General features: G+C 33.4%; 1 protein-coding gene across 2 annotated transcripts in view; it reads right to left on the bottom strand.

Annotated features, from left to right (window-relative positions):
- Positions 1 to 12,577, bottom strand: part of LOC111618758 — a 47,913-nt gene extending 35,336 nt beyond the window's left edge. The window contains exon 1 of one of the 2 annotated variants that reach the window (XM_023360323.1): positions 12,335 to 12,577. The gene's annotated coding sequence lies outside the window, so the exon portion shown is untranslated. The remainder of the gene's footprint in view (positions 1 to 12,334) is intronic. The other variant, XM_023360329.1, reaches the window with a different exon arrangement.
- Positions 12,578 to 15,274: the final 2,697 nt, after the last annotated feature.

Here is a 15,274-nt window from a genome sequence, read left to right as displayed (position 1 = left end):
TGTGCTTTCCTGTCCGCCTGTACATTTTCACACTCTAATGCATCTCAATTTTAACTTTAAGTTTCTATCAATGATATTGGTATACCATGCTATTTAATGGTTTAATAAATAATTTACTATATATTACGTGTACAGTACTTTGAACTTTATGCTTTCGTAATAGTGAACTTTGCCAAACTACAGATAAATACGAATATAAATAGCTTCGTAAACTTTGCCCCAGATTCGAAAATCAAATTATCGAACAGTTCGTGATCAATATGAAAGTTGAACCAGTAATTAGAATAAAAGAATTCGTCAATATTATCGAGTATTTTGGGGGTCGTATCTTGATGGAAATAACAAAAACGTCAATTAAAATGTATTGTTTCAATTTAGAAAAACCATAATGGCGTGTAAGAAGGCTTCAAGAAGAGCATAGTTGGTTAAATTAATCATTTGCTTATTTCAACTTCGTTAAATCACGCTGGTGTATCTTAAAAATATGAACCGTAATTTTTTAAAATATTTAGTCAATCTTCATCTTTGGTAGAGATGACGTGACAAGAATGAAAAATTTTTTATATCGAATATGGTTTGTGTCATCGAGATAATGAATGATCCATAAGTTACGTAACGCAATTTTTTTTACGTTTCGATTACCTTTCCTTTAACGCTGTCGCACATATATGCTCAAAATTAAGTAATGCATATCCTCCATTGACTTTTAATTGTACTATGGAATAACGCACAGCACGGGGTACCAAACATTACATTATTTTATTAATTACATGCATAACGTACAAAACAGTGGCATAAATACTATGGTTTTCGCTACGAAAACTTCAGAAAGGAAAAGGAATCATTCTGTCACCGGAGTCAGAGAATAACATTGCGAAACTTTTTAGTATAAATACATGCAGCTACATCTACGCTACGTAATTTATGGACAGTCCCCTATCAAGTTCATCACGGATGATCAAGTTTTCGAAAAAAAATTAATCGAACAAATTCCTAGTGGATAGTTCCAAACCTTATAAAAGCAGAATTCAGAAAAGCCGAACATAATTTATATAAAAACACCCACAGAACATACAACTGCGAATAGAATTCAGCTACAACACAAGAGATAAAAAAAATTTCCTAATTCATTAGATCCAAAATTTTCAATCTACTTTCTATACTTTTCTCTCAATTTGTTAAAGCTGTATGTAAACACGTGTTTTTCTCTCGATACCTCACCCACAACTTACAACGGACACGTAACATGACGTAAATCATGTTAGCTTAATGCAGGTGTTCGTGTCGTGCCCCTCCTCGTGTGTGTCTGCCAGAATTGAATTTGTGGTCATCAAATAAAGACGCGTGGGGTCATACAAAAGGAAATGTGCTGACACGGCGTTCTTTAATCGTTATCAGCTGCGGGAGATAAAGTGAGTCAGAGCCGTACACAATTGTTAAACACGAAAATTATTTGTTGAACAAGAATAAATACTATTGATAGTAAGCAAGCCTATTTACATTCGCTATTAAATCGACAATGAAGATTGAAAAATTGATTTTCGCAATAAGGGATGAAATTTGCCCTATTTCTTTATAGAAAGATTCGATTCCTTGCCTGTATATATAGCAATCGCGATTTGGAATTTGCCCTTTTCATATCTGTGTAAAGATAAAGTTCGTTATTCACACACTATCCTAAAATCGTTAAAATTTCAAATAATAGTTAGGATTTCGATAGTTACTGAAATATCGTTTTAGTGCCTGTAAATTTATATATATATATATAAACAGAAAAACGTTAATTATCACTATAGACAAAATATGTCACGCTCGGTTAGAGAACTAATACTATTCAGTATTCTCGTGGGATACTCTCTCAAGATGGAGTCAACCTGACGCTATAGTTGAAACACGAGCAGTTTAGTGTACAACTGAGACGTAATAAGTGCTCCATATGAACGCGAATGTGAAATCTTATGAGGGAGGAAAAATGAACATACCTGCCGTAAGAAGTTTTAACAAATTTGGCTTAGAAAACAGCACAACGCCCTCCCAGCTACTTCACGGAAGCATTTTCTTCAGTTCAGCGACCGAAATCCGAAATTTCTCCCCAATGTATTTATTTTTTTGTGTGTAAATCTTTGTTAACTGGTCTACATCGCGTACAGTATCTCTTCGTAAAGACTAACCTTTCTAAACCAAACTTTTCTTCTATCTCGTGTCTCATTTTTTCAACTCCAATCCCAACACTATGCCATTTGGGCTTTCAGTTATCGCACCTGATAAGTCGAGAAATTAATTTTTAAAAATCATCATTCGATTCCTCTGTACCAGATTGCTCCACGAAATTGCAACTTAAAAATTTACTAGGTCAATTTTTACCCACTGCAGTTCTTCGTATCAATTTTCAGAGGTAAATACTATTCCAAAACTGTAGCCCAAAAAAACCAGAATATTATGAGCGAGCAGCAGCTCTCTACAGCAAAGTAGAAAGGAGAGTCATACAACTTACAGGTCTTTTATATGCAATGCCATACAGTACATATTAATGCCATTATAAAATATCTCACTGCACAGTAACTTTTCGGGCATTCTATAGAAAAGGTTCTCGTAAGGTTAAGATTGTAATGAATTAAATTATGAACAAGCTACCATCTTTTTTCGAGTAGTTGATTACAAGAGCCCGATGATTTAGAAGTATTATTGTGATTATTATTCAAAATTGTCAACAAAAAATAGACCCCTTACGACTCTCATGGTGACTGACATCTTTGCTGGCGTGTCCAGCACAGAAAGACACTTGCAATTTCCTGGCAGCAACCGGCAGTTACCTGAGATTTTGAATGCTCCATTATACACAGAAAAGTGTTGCAAGGGAGTCTATTGTTGGATCTAAACCAGCCAAAATATTAATAAATAAATTCCAAAAAGAAATAGAAGCCATAATGTTCAATGCTTTTGAATGGTTATCCTTATTAATAAAATGGCAGGAAAGAATAATATTAAATATGGAAAATATCATGTTAAAGGAAAATTTGGCTATAATAAGACTTAAAAATATGGCAGTGCATTTACATAGAAATGTATAATTGCAACAGTCAAGAAAATGTTAAAGAACAAAAAAAAATATCTAAAAAATTTTAATTATTGGAAAACATTTATATAAGTAGAGTAGAGCGTCGTTTATCCGAAGGTCGGTTATCCGAAGGAATTCCAGTCGACAAATTTAAATTTTCGCCAGTGCTGTGGCGCTGTAATCTTTGGCTATGTCTTCGGCTACTCAAATATTTTACGTTTTTGATACTAAATTAACTTCTGAAGTATAATTTTTTATTGTTTTTATATTTTTCAATATATTTATTTTGTTTGTACAAAATAATAAAATAATTTTTAACGATACAATAGTCTTCGTTAGGCTTAACATCGACGAAAATTCAACGCGAAGCGACACACAACGGAGAAAAATTTCAACACGGGATAAATTAATATATTTTTTCGTACATAATTGGTTATCCGAAAAATAAGTTATCCGAACAACCCCAGTCCCCAATTGATTCGGATAAACGACGCTCTACTGTAGAGGGAAAAAGAATAAATGATCAATGTGTATAGATTAATTACCGTTAGAAACTATTACATAATATGTAAATGACCTGGCTATACTACAGGTGATAGTCGCTAATGATAATCAGTTTCATCTATGGTGCTGTACAGTACATTAGCTTCAATGTATAGAAGGGGTCCCTAAACTTTTTATCCCGTCGACCCCTTTATAGAATATTTGCCTTCTTATCGACCCCCAGATTATGTATTTAACAAAAACAAATCATTTTTGCATTTCTGATGTTTAGCGATAAGGAGATCTGCATAACAACCCAACAAAAAAATTTATAGTCCCATCTATATATATAATCGAGACGAGTTGATAATGATGATAATAAGCGCAGAGCCCAAACGGTTAGGAGTTGAAAGTTGGTACACAGTTAGGGTACGTCACGAAAATGCACACTAAGAAGGGGTTTTTCGAAATTCCCCCCCCGGGGGAGAGAGACAGGATTAAGGTTTCGACAATGGAAGTGTTAACAATGGAAGTATCAACAATGGAAGTGCTAAGTAACAATGGAAGTATCAACAATGGAAGTGCTAAGTAACAATGGAAGTATCAACAATGGAAGTGTCAACATTGAAAGTTTTAACAATGGAATTGTTAAGAGAAAGCGACGTGCAAGACACAGATGCAGTTTTTTTCGTTTTTGCGGGAAATCGAACATATTTTTAGACCCATCTAAAAATTCTCTAATTAGTCTGGAAACAAGGGGACCCAATTCTTGCATTCTGTGAAATCGAACATATTTTTAGACCCATCTAAAAATTCTCTAATTAGTCTGGAAACAAGGGGACCCAATTCTTGCATTCTGTGAAAACGGGTAAGGTTTACTGTAACGTAATAATCTTTATCTTAGTTATCATTACTTTTGTCCGAGCAACGCCGGGCCCACCTGCTAGTTTCTTATAAAATCCACTCAATAACATTAACAGAAATAGGAGTTATTTTCCACTGATTTATAATCTTAAAAAATAATAGCAAAATTATGGATAGATGAAAATTTGCCTATAGTTCTTAAACAGTACGTGTCATAATACGTAAAATACACAATTATCTTTGAAAACATAAGTTATATTGGATGAAAAAACTTTTACTGTCATTTTGCGACTACTACCGAATGCCTTAAAAATATGTTAACATATCTTTTTATTAAAATAGTTGATTATTAGTGGGATGGATATGTCTGAAGAGGAGCAGCAAGATTATTGATATTCGGTTGAAAACTTACCAATTTTCAACCTAAGCAAATCACCACGGTTTTCAAAGTTCAATCTGTTCCTGTGTTTTGTCAAAATTGCGTTCGCGTGGCTAAAACCAGCTTAAGCCATGTATGAAGTTGGAAATGCAAGAAAGGTTCAGTTTCTGCTCTGAGCTTAAGATATTTAGTGGCAATATTGTTATTGCTCCAAAATTTACCGAGATTTTTATTTTTAAACAACGCTTTAGCTTTGAGATCTACACATATTTCAGTCAGTTTATCTTCTAAGCCAGGTTCACTACCTTCATCATCTACTTTTACATCAAATGGATTAGCAAACCATTCGGGAACATGCATATTCTCCAAGTCTTCGAAACGTGGTTTAAAGTCTTCTCTTAATTTATCAAGATGTTTAATATACAGTCGACCCCCCTATAACGTACGTTCCTATAACGACAATTCCTATAACGTAGCGAAAAAATTGTAGAAACTTTCGTATAACGTACCTCCTATAACGTCGTTTCGCGAGAAGATTGATAGAGTCTGGACCAATAGTGGATGAGCAGCCGAACTACTTTCCTCCGACCCTGCGCCACGCTACGGAGCGGCTAAATTGAGTTTGCTATCGTCTGTTTAGTATTATATATAAATTATATATAAATTAGGTACTGTACATATAATTATATATTAATTATATATAAATTAGGTACTGTATATATAATTATATATTAACTTAATTTATTGTAACTTTATTATAATTATATATATGCTTTCTGCCGCCTGGCAACACGCTACGGAGATTTTAGGCTAGTAAGTTGAGTTTATTATCGTCTGTACAGTATGTAAATTAGGTACCGTAAGTCTAATACAGCACTAATTTTATACATTTCTTGTGAAAGAAACACTTCTTATTCAACGGCCATAAAAATTATTTATATTAATGATGTCTCCAAAGGTCAAGTTATCTTTCTGCGATAAATTATTTATCAGATATCGCGGCCGCCGTTTCGTGTGCTGTTCCGCGACGAAGACAAGCTTTGAACAAAGGGCGTAGTCGAACGGTACACACTCGGTAAGTAATCCTATAATTTTTTGTTTATAGCATAGTTTATACGGATTACTCCCAAAAAATTATACGTGTTTTGGAAATGTTGAGTCGAATTAGTCTAGAATCGGTTAATTTTATAGAAGAAAACCTTTCGAACAGCCTTAGTCCGTAAAGTTCCCACCTATCGGGCTGCGATTGGCTCATGTATTTAATCGTTCCTACAATATAATTTTCGGTTAGCGTGGAACGTATCTAAGCGTTATAGGGGGTCTACTGTATATCTCCAAATCACGGTCGGAAATATTTTCATTTTCTTTTAGTACTCGCAAGTTTGAAAAATATTTAAAATCGGATCGTGTCAGTGAAGATTTAAATAGCTCCATTTTTACTTAAAAGGCCACTGTGATTATTAGAGCTTGAACAATTGTAACGTTTTTCCTCGCAAAGGCTTCTGTACTATATTAATGATTTTCGATATATTACGATATTTTCTCTGTAAAAGGTCAAAATATCTACATCTAGATATAAAATACTTAGCGTGACAACCCTACTAGAGTGTAACAGTGCAATGTAAGTCTGTGTATAATGAACTACCAGCGTTCATATGTTTGTAATACTAGTACAGTTGCCAGACGCGTGAAAACAGTAACACATGCTTAAAGCGGCGTAGGCTAAGGCAAAACTCAAGTTATAACTAGGGTAGTCAGTAATGTTGTTGATCATATCCGTATTTCGAATTTTTATTGGAATATTCTATTTTTTTCCTAGATAGTTTAATTGATCCTCTTTGGTATTAATCGACCCCCTTTCGACCCTCGTGTATTAATCAACCCCTGGAGAACTCTTATCGACCCCAAGGGGTCGATATCGACCACTTTGGGGACCCCTAACTTATAGGCACAATTCGGCAACACTTGCCTAACGAAAATTTTCCTAATGACTAACATTCGTCAAAAATTTAATTTGATTGGCGTCGTATCGATTTACAGTAAATTAAAACACAGTTTGTTTAACCTTTCCGTGTCTATATCCTGCTAAAGGAAATCGATATATCTAATTTCGTTTCGCAATTTCGAATGAACAGTTATGCATTGAACTCGTTGAAGAGGCAAGGTTTAGTAGTTTTTTTTTTAAAGTGCGGTTTCAGAAAATTAAGACTATTTTAATTCGTCCTATGTTGTATTTTTTGAAAAATATTGTATAAAAGAATTGCCTCGTGTGTGTTAAATTTATTAAAATTCAACGAATAGTAAGCAACATCGAAAAATAGATAAAAGTATTTGAAATTTTAATGTGTTATAAAAATACGTGGTAAATACACACCACGTATTGAAGTGAAACATTCACAGATTAAATTGTTCCATTTTCAATCAATAAAATAAGATATAAAGGTATTAAGTTTAGAACACAATAATTGTAAATGAGAAAAAGTATCAATTTCGGTTTACATCATGTCAATATAATGAAAATCATCCATCAACGAGTTGCTTAACTTCTTGGAAACATTTAAAACTGCGTGTGTGGCGCCATCTGCTACGCTATTTTATTTTTTAAAAAACTTTAAATTTTTAATTACTATACGGTGGTACCTCAGGATACGAACGCCCCAGCATACGAAATTTTCAGGATACGACATGAAATTCGAACATATTTTTGTTCCACGATACGAACAAAAACTCACCATACGACATTACATTAGTTCGCAGCGTCACTTTTTATTCACTTCTGTTCATTGGTCTCAGTCCGCGTGTTTGCTTCGTCGTGGAAGGATCTCGCTCGATAAANGACGTTTGCCAGCCTAAACTTGGCCTCGTGCCCCTCCGATTACTAAAATAAAAGTCGAGAGAATCAGCCGACTAACTGACTCGATCCCATATCTACGCGGAGGATTTCCTACCAATTTTTCTACCTGTTAAACGCCACAAATCCTCCAACTTTGTAAATTTTCTTGGAAGTTTTGTTTAAGATTTTTAACTGTAAACGGGATACAGTAGTTTTGCGAAGCGACTTAAATAAATAAATAATAAAAAAATTAGTGTTGTTTTATAAGTTATTTTTAAGTTCTTGTTACATTATGTTATGTAAGTTAAGTTTTTAGTATCATTTCCCTTTTCCGCCACCAGTTTATACCTTCACCGTCGTCTATCTCAAAGGTAAAGTGCAAATAAAACTACATTTTTTTATCAATTATTATTCTATTATGGTTATTTATATATTTAGAACTACAAAATGCATTTTTCAGTGTTTTCCTTACTATACATATATTTTTTTAATGCACTGCTTAGCTTTAATTTGAGTGTGTTTTGGTGTTGGAACGAATTATTTGGTTTTACATGTAATCGTATAGGGAAAAATGATTCACCTTACGACATTTTCATGATACGATCTCAGTTTCGGAACGAATTAATTTCGTATCCTGAGGTACCACTGTATTATAAAATGGCGAAAAGCTTAATTTTGAGGATAGGGAGGAGTTTTATAAAAAATTTTAAATGTTAATAACGAGTAAAATCGTCATTAAGTCCGACCCTACTCGAGATATGACACACGACCCCCCTTTATCTCCAATCCCACTTTACCTTTAACCACCAATATTTAATAGCATTAATCCCCCATATACACAAACCTCCTGCAAAATTTCAGAAATTTTCGACAAAAGACACAAAAGTTAAGTTTCAAAGTGAGTGATCAAAATCGTGCCCGCCACATACACTAACATCCATTACAGACAGAAAAAGAAAACCAGAATGTTTTTTGCATTTCGCGACGTACAATGTGCCACTCCACGACGAAAACAAGCTTAAGCAATGGCGGCTTCCACCGTGCAGAGTCAGTAAGTAATCCGATGAATTTTCGCTTATAGCTCTTATTATACGCGTCGCCCCCAAAAATTTCTGTGTTTAGGACAAGTCTACTAGAGAGGTGTCTTAAGAAGCAAAATTAGAAAAAAAACGCCGCATGTAATAAGGATAGAATTTTACCCTCACCATTTACGATAGGAAAAAAAACGCCTGGTTCAAATACTGGCGCGTCTTTAAGTATTTAAATAACACGACCCACGAGAGGATTCTCGTGGTCGTGTCAGTGCTGCCAGCTAAAACACGTACACCAACAAAAATAATATTCGAGTAGCCCAAGAAAGCCAAATATTGCACTAGCGGAAATTTGAATTTGCCGATTGGAAGATTTCGGTTAACCGAAACATCGGTTCGGATAATCGATGCTCTACAATACATTAGTAAATTTTTTAAAAAATAAAAATAAAATTATACTATTAAAACATCACAAAATATGAAACTAAACACAAGCATGGCCGTTCTGGAGTCTACTAGGCCCACCAGTGGCCAGGCGGTTTCGTTCCCTGAACACAGAGTTCGGTCGTGGGTTCGCGTCTCGCAAGAACACTGGCAACATTGAGATTTCTGGGTTTTCTCACGTCTGTAACGCCTAACAGGGACAGTTACACTTTAAAAAACCTCCCAGAAAGCATCCCTTAGGCAGATCGCCGAAGTGTTGCGTTGCCGTAACTTAAAAAAACAAACTGGAGTCTTCTATTTGTCTACTCACAACCCTTAGGAGTTTGGATGATTTTTTTCCGCCTATACATATGAAAATTGACTAAAAAGGTCCTCTGGCGCCATATATTTGCCACAATGTAGACGAACAGAAAACTCCATAACGTCCATATTTTTGTTTAGGCTTCAGAACCTGTAATATTTTAATACACAATCTTGGAAATAATAATTAAATTATTAAAAAATCCACTATAAAATAAAGTAGGATATAAAAGTTTCCCTAAAGTCAGTTTTATCCAGAAGCGTTCCTAAAGATGGTTACAGAGTAAGCGATGATCGTGTGGTACTGCAGAACCTCATGGCGCTCATCTCCAAGACATGCTGAGCTGACATGAAAAAAAAACCCGGAATAATTCGCGCGACCAGACCATTGGTGAGGGACGAACCTACGACCAAATTACTATTATTGATTTATCCATTCAGCCAATGTTGGGCGTATTGTCTTACCAAGATCTATAAACAACGTCAGGATACCAATGTTCCCTATGGAGCCGCCATTTTGGATCCGTAGTTCCAAGGTCACGGTATAGCTTTCACGCTATCTACGTGCTGTAAAAAACTGCACGTTTCTTCAAGTTCGAGCCACGGAATTCATGAATAAATGGAAAAAAATATACTCTGACAAAGGCTTTAACTAAGTAGGTTTCAAAATGAAAAGCTACTTCAATGGTTCGTATAATGAAGTACAAAGATAACTTTATTGTTTTGAAATGCAAAATTAGAAGAAATTTGGAGATGTTAAAATAAGAATTTACTTAGTTTTCTATATATTCATATGCACTTTACATTACACAAACTGCAAACAGGAGCTCATATTAAATATTTTTATAGATTAAAATTAGGAGAATAGAAAAGAAAACCATTCTCACAAACTTTACATAAGTAAATTAAACCTTCAAAAGTACTTGCAAGAGATAATAACTTTCCTTATTTAGGAACTTTACGCATATAAACTAAATTTAATTAATTTTTATAGAGAATTAAATAAATATATTTATAAAAATTTATTTAACAGTAGACAAAAAATAGAAATATCTACTTCAACTTTATTGTTGTTATTTTATAAAATTTTTAGTCCACAAACATTATAACATTTATTCTCTTTAATAAATCTGTTATTAAAGAGAACAACAAACATTAGTACAAGTTACATAATATTATACAACCTGTCAGAAAAACTTTACTACAGTCTATAGAATAGCACTGATCTGAGAACCATGTTTTAATGTGGTTAATTAAAACCACTTTAATGATGCAAACATTTTATAATAAGTGTTAAATATTAAAGCAGTTTATATACTGGATTTTTGTTATATCAAAACATATAATATTTAAAAAGAAACCTGTTAATAACTGATACTGTATTTTCTAATTTCACTGAACTGTTACTTCAGAAAATGCCACATGTTCACACTGAATGCAGGATTATTTGTATCAAAATATGAATTTATAAAAGCAATAATAATTATAAAATATGCATTAAATTTCAGTTGAAGTTTTCTTATTGAATATATTCCAGCAATCTTATTTTCTTTTATAAACAACAACAGCCATACATCAACTAGAAGAGGAGGAAAATAATTTTCTGTAGTCTTCTAAGCAAGTAATCATTATTATATTACAAATCTCACATAGCAGAAATCTTCACAATAATTATTAATAATTTAAACTGTTTTAGTGACTTTCTTGATAATATGTGGTTATTGTGATAAATATATAATTTTTTATATCTAAAAAAAGCAATGTTTAATGTCCTAAAAATATTTGTTTAAAAAAAAGCTTCTAAAATGTTTTTCTTAATGTACATTAAGAAAGTTGAGTACATTATCAAACAATAAAATGCCACTTGGGGACAGAAATCTTTAATTAAGGCAGAATTTCTTCAATTATTCACGATAAAAATTTATTATTATTCAATTATAATAAACCTGTTACTTCTGCATTAATAAACTATTATATTAACTGTTAAATCATCACTCTCCCGAATCTGTCAGAGGGAAAATGGAACAATCTTATACCTTTGGCCTATCGAATTTTTACAATTTGGTGCTGAACACCAAACCATTTTAATAAGAAGAAATCCAACTAATTGAGATCGAAAGAAATAATCAGCTTCACTCCAATGTCTTCTCTTCATGGTCTATAACGTAATGATCTGCAATGCATTACGTTATAGACATTGGTTTTACCATCGATTACCACACACAGCATGTCATATTTTCAAGTTTTCACCACATACTTAAAATTTAAACAAAAATTCACATACTTAAAATTAAATTGATAATTGGTTATATAAATCTCACTAAATAGTCTTATATTGTAGAAACGTTTAGTTTAGACCAATGGTTCCCAAACTTATGCTCACGGACCCCTTCTCACAGCAATAACCCGACCACGAACCACCAAATAAAATAATTTTACACAACTACATAATAGCAAAATTAAGAATTTTCATAGAAAAACATATATTTTTAATGAAAATAATTACTTAAAATATATAAATAATTCATTTGAATAGTTTTAATAGTTAGAATTATAAAATTTACACAGGTTGTTTTCTGTTTTTAATATCGTTTTTGATATGAGAATTTTGAATAATATTTTCGGATAAATAGCCCGTGATTTGATGATAAAAATCAAAAAAACACCATTTGTACTTTACCAGAATTAACTTTAATAACCAATTTATTTATTACTATTTTTAACTTTCAAAATAATGAAAATAGGTCACAATTACTTTACTTTTTATCGAAGCTTTTGCTGACCCCCTAGCATTGTCAATTCGCCCTCAAATTAACTTCAATTTGCAACGTACCAAGGACCCCAGGGATCCGATTCCACTTTGGGAATAACTTTATTAAAGTGTAGTTTGAGGGAGACTTTTTCGTAATAGTTACATTGTGATGACAAAATACGACACTTACTTGAACAAACTTATCGAATAATTACGTTAATATTTTGCGCTTTATCCTCATAGAACTAATTCGTCTTGTTTCTTCGGAGTTTGTCTTCTTCCACTTGAAACGTAACTTAAAATACTCGCTTATTAAAGTTTAAACAGAGTTTTTCTTCGTATCCTCTTATTTCATATAAAATTATAGCAAAAAAAAGGAGTTTAAACTACTTCCACACTTTACGAAAGAGAAGACACCAACACCAAAAAATTTCTCATTTACATAAATTTATGAACTTCGATCTAATTTGCAAACCATTATAGATGATTTAATATTCTTTTAATATATGTTATTTTTTTATTTTTTTAATATTTCTAATATCTTTGTAAGTATTAATTAAAGTTTTTTCTGTATGTATGGATGTTAATATGGGTGTATGTGTATGTGTGTGTGTTTTTATGTGGCACAATTTTGTTCACCTTCTTTGGAAGCTGTGCTTTTTGTCGAAATTTTCTGAAATTTTGCAGGGAGGTTTGTGTATTAAGGGGAATGATGGTATTAAATTTTGGTGATTAAAAGGTCGAGTGTGTGGGGAGGTAAAGGGGGTCGCGGCATATCTCTAGTAGGCGATTAATTTAATGACGATGTCGCCGGGAAAGTTAAGCAACTCGTTGCTGGAGTTTTTGATTATGTAACGATTTTAATGGATATTATATTCATTTAAGATATTCTCGTATAATTAATTATCGGAAGCGATTAAAGCATAATTATTGCAACCTTTATATTAAAAACATTTAGTTAAATATAAATATGATGTAAATGCATATGTATATAATACACGTTAGTTTTGTCCCGGACAAGTCGAGTGCCACCAGACCGCTCTCATTATGAGCCTACATGATTGAAATGAAGAACATTTCAGTGCTCATAGGGGGGGAGTTTCAATAACGGTCTATAAATACATTAAATGAAGCAGCAAAATCAAAACTGGCCAAATAGAATCGCATCCGAGAGGGCAACCCCAGGAATTTTTCATGGGAGGTTTATCTCAGATATGTCGCGTATATTCCTCACTTTTCGGCCATCCTATTGTAATCTGGCCGAGCCCACAATGGGCATGGGAAAAGGTCCTATGAGTGAAAAGAGTCAAAAATGAAAAATGCTATAACATATAAGATATGCCTCACCTTTTATCAAAATTAGTCATACATTTAAAACCTGAGTCTTATAATGTGAGTCCCTAAAGTGTACTTACTATACAGTAGCATATATGTAAATATGGCACTATGTTTAGTATAATTAATGATGTCTAAGTGTTAATTGAAGGGATATCTTTTATGACAACTTATTAGAATTACATTTGGAAACCAGAATGTCAGTACATTGTTTTAAGTTTTAACTCTCTCTTAGAAAATTACTGTGAAGAATTATCAATTTTACAATATTGGTAATAAGGTAACGTAAAAAAACATTTGAAAAATTGGCATTCGATTTCTATGCAAGTTATTAATTCAAAATATGAATCCAAAACATATATATCTGGTAATGGATTGGATTGATGGAGTAAGGCAATGCAACAAACGGTTAATGCCTACCGAGAGGACTTTTATAAGAAACTGGCACCTAATCAAGTGTTTAGATATGTAAAGAAAACCTGAAAAGCTCTACATGACTATCCCGTTTAGTGAGGTGCAAACCCACGACCAGCTTATCCATTCGGCTACAAGTGAAAAATATCTGATGATGATGATGAAGAGGATAAAAATAATAATGAAAGATTTATGATAAAATTCTTTATTTTTTTATATCTTAATTTAAATAAACATTTTCTGAATTTTAATTCATACTTCTGATCTAAAAAACACACATGGCAAATTAACATTATCTGTTAGTCCTTAGTTTTTTAATCTGGGCCGTCGATGTTACGAGTACAGTAGACCCCTATAACGCGGGTTCCTATAACGTAGATTCTTATAACGCGGCGAAAAAATTGCGACAGTATTCGTATAAAGACGCTAAAAGGGACGCGTAAAACGCGGTAAAACGTCATCGCCAACTCGTCATCGCGGACGAGCAGCCGAACTACTTTCCGCCGTCCAGCGCCACGCTACGGAGAGTTTAGGCGGGTAAGTTGAGTTTACTATCGTCTGTACAGTATGTAAATTAGGTACCGTAAGTCTAATACAGCACTGTAATTTTATACATTTCTTGTGAAAGAAACATTTCTTATTCAACGGCCATAAAAATTATTTATATTAATGATGTCTCCAAAGTTCAACGAATTTTTCGCAGAAAAATAACATCAGAAATCGCGGCCGCCGTTTGGTGCGCTGCTCCGCGACGAACACAAGCTTAAACAATGGCGACGTCGAACGGTGCACACTCGGTAAGTAATCCTACAATTTTTTGTTTATAGCATAGTTTATACGGATTATTCCCAAAAAATTATACGTATTTTCGAAATGTTAAGTCGAATTAGTCTAGAATCGATTAATTTTATGGCTGCGATTGGCTCATGTATTTAAGGATTCCTACAACGCGAAATTCGTATAACGAGGAACGTATCTACCGCGTTATAGGGGGGTCTACTGTATAACATTTTTTCTCGAGCTAAATGAATGTTCCATGTCGCCTGTGGTGATTGGGGAACGTTTAAGCGCTGCTAAACATTCGGGTGTGAACTCTCTTATTTAAAAAATTATAAATACTAATAACGAGTAACATCTCTATTAAATCCAGCTCATCAGTGGCCGAGTGGATAAAACGTGAACTCTGAGTAGTTGGTTCTAAGTTCGCATCATACCTACGGCTGGCCACGTGGTAACAGCTTAATACGGGCCATTTTCCCATAGTATTCTCCTCGGAAAATCGCCCATTTGTCGCATTGCCGTAACCCAATAAACCAAACCAACTTCATTAAGTCTAACTCCCACTCCAGATATGACACATAATTCCTCTTTATCTCTGGAC

The sequence above is a fragment of the Centruroides sculpturatus genome, unplaced genomic scaffold, assembly GCF_000671375.1.
Source record: "Centruroides sculpturatus isolate CEXI.00-Female unplaced genomic scaffold, Cexi_2.0 scaffold188, whole genome shotgun sequence".
NCBI classification, from domain to species: Eukaryota; Metazoa; Arthropoda; class Arachnida; order Scorpiones; family Buthidae; genus Centruroides; species Centruroides sculpturatus.
Note: the sequence above shows the minus strand (reverse complement) of the source record. Positions and strands in the feature narration are given on the sequence as shown.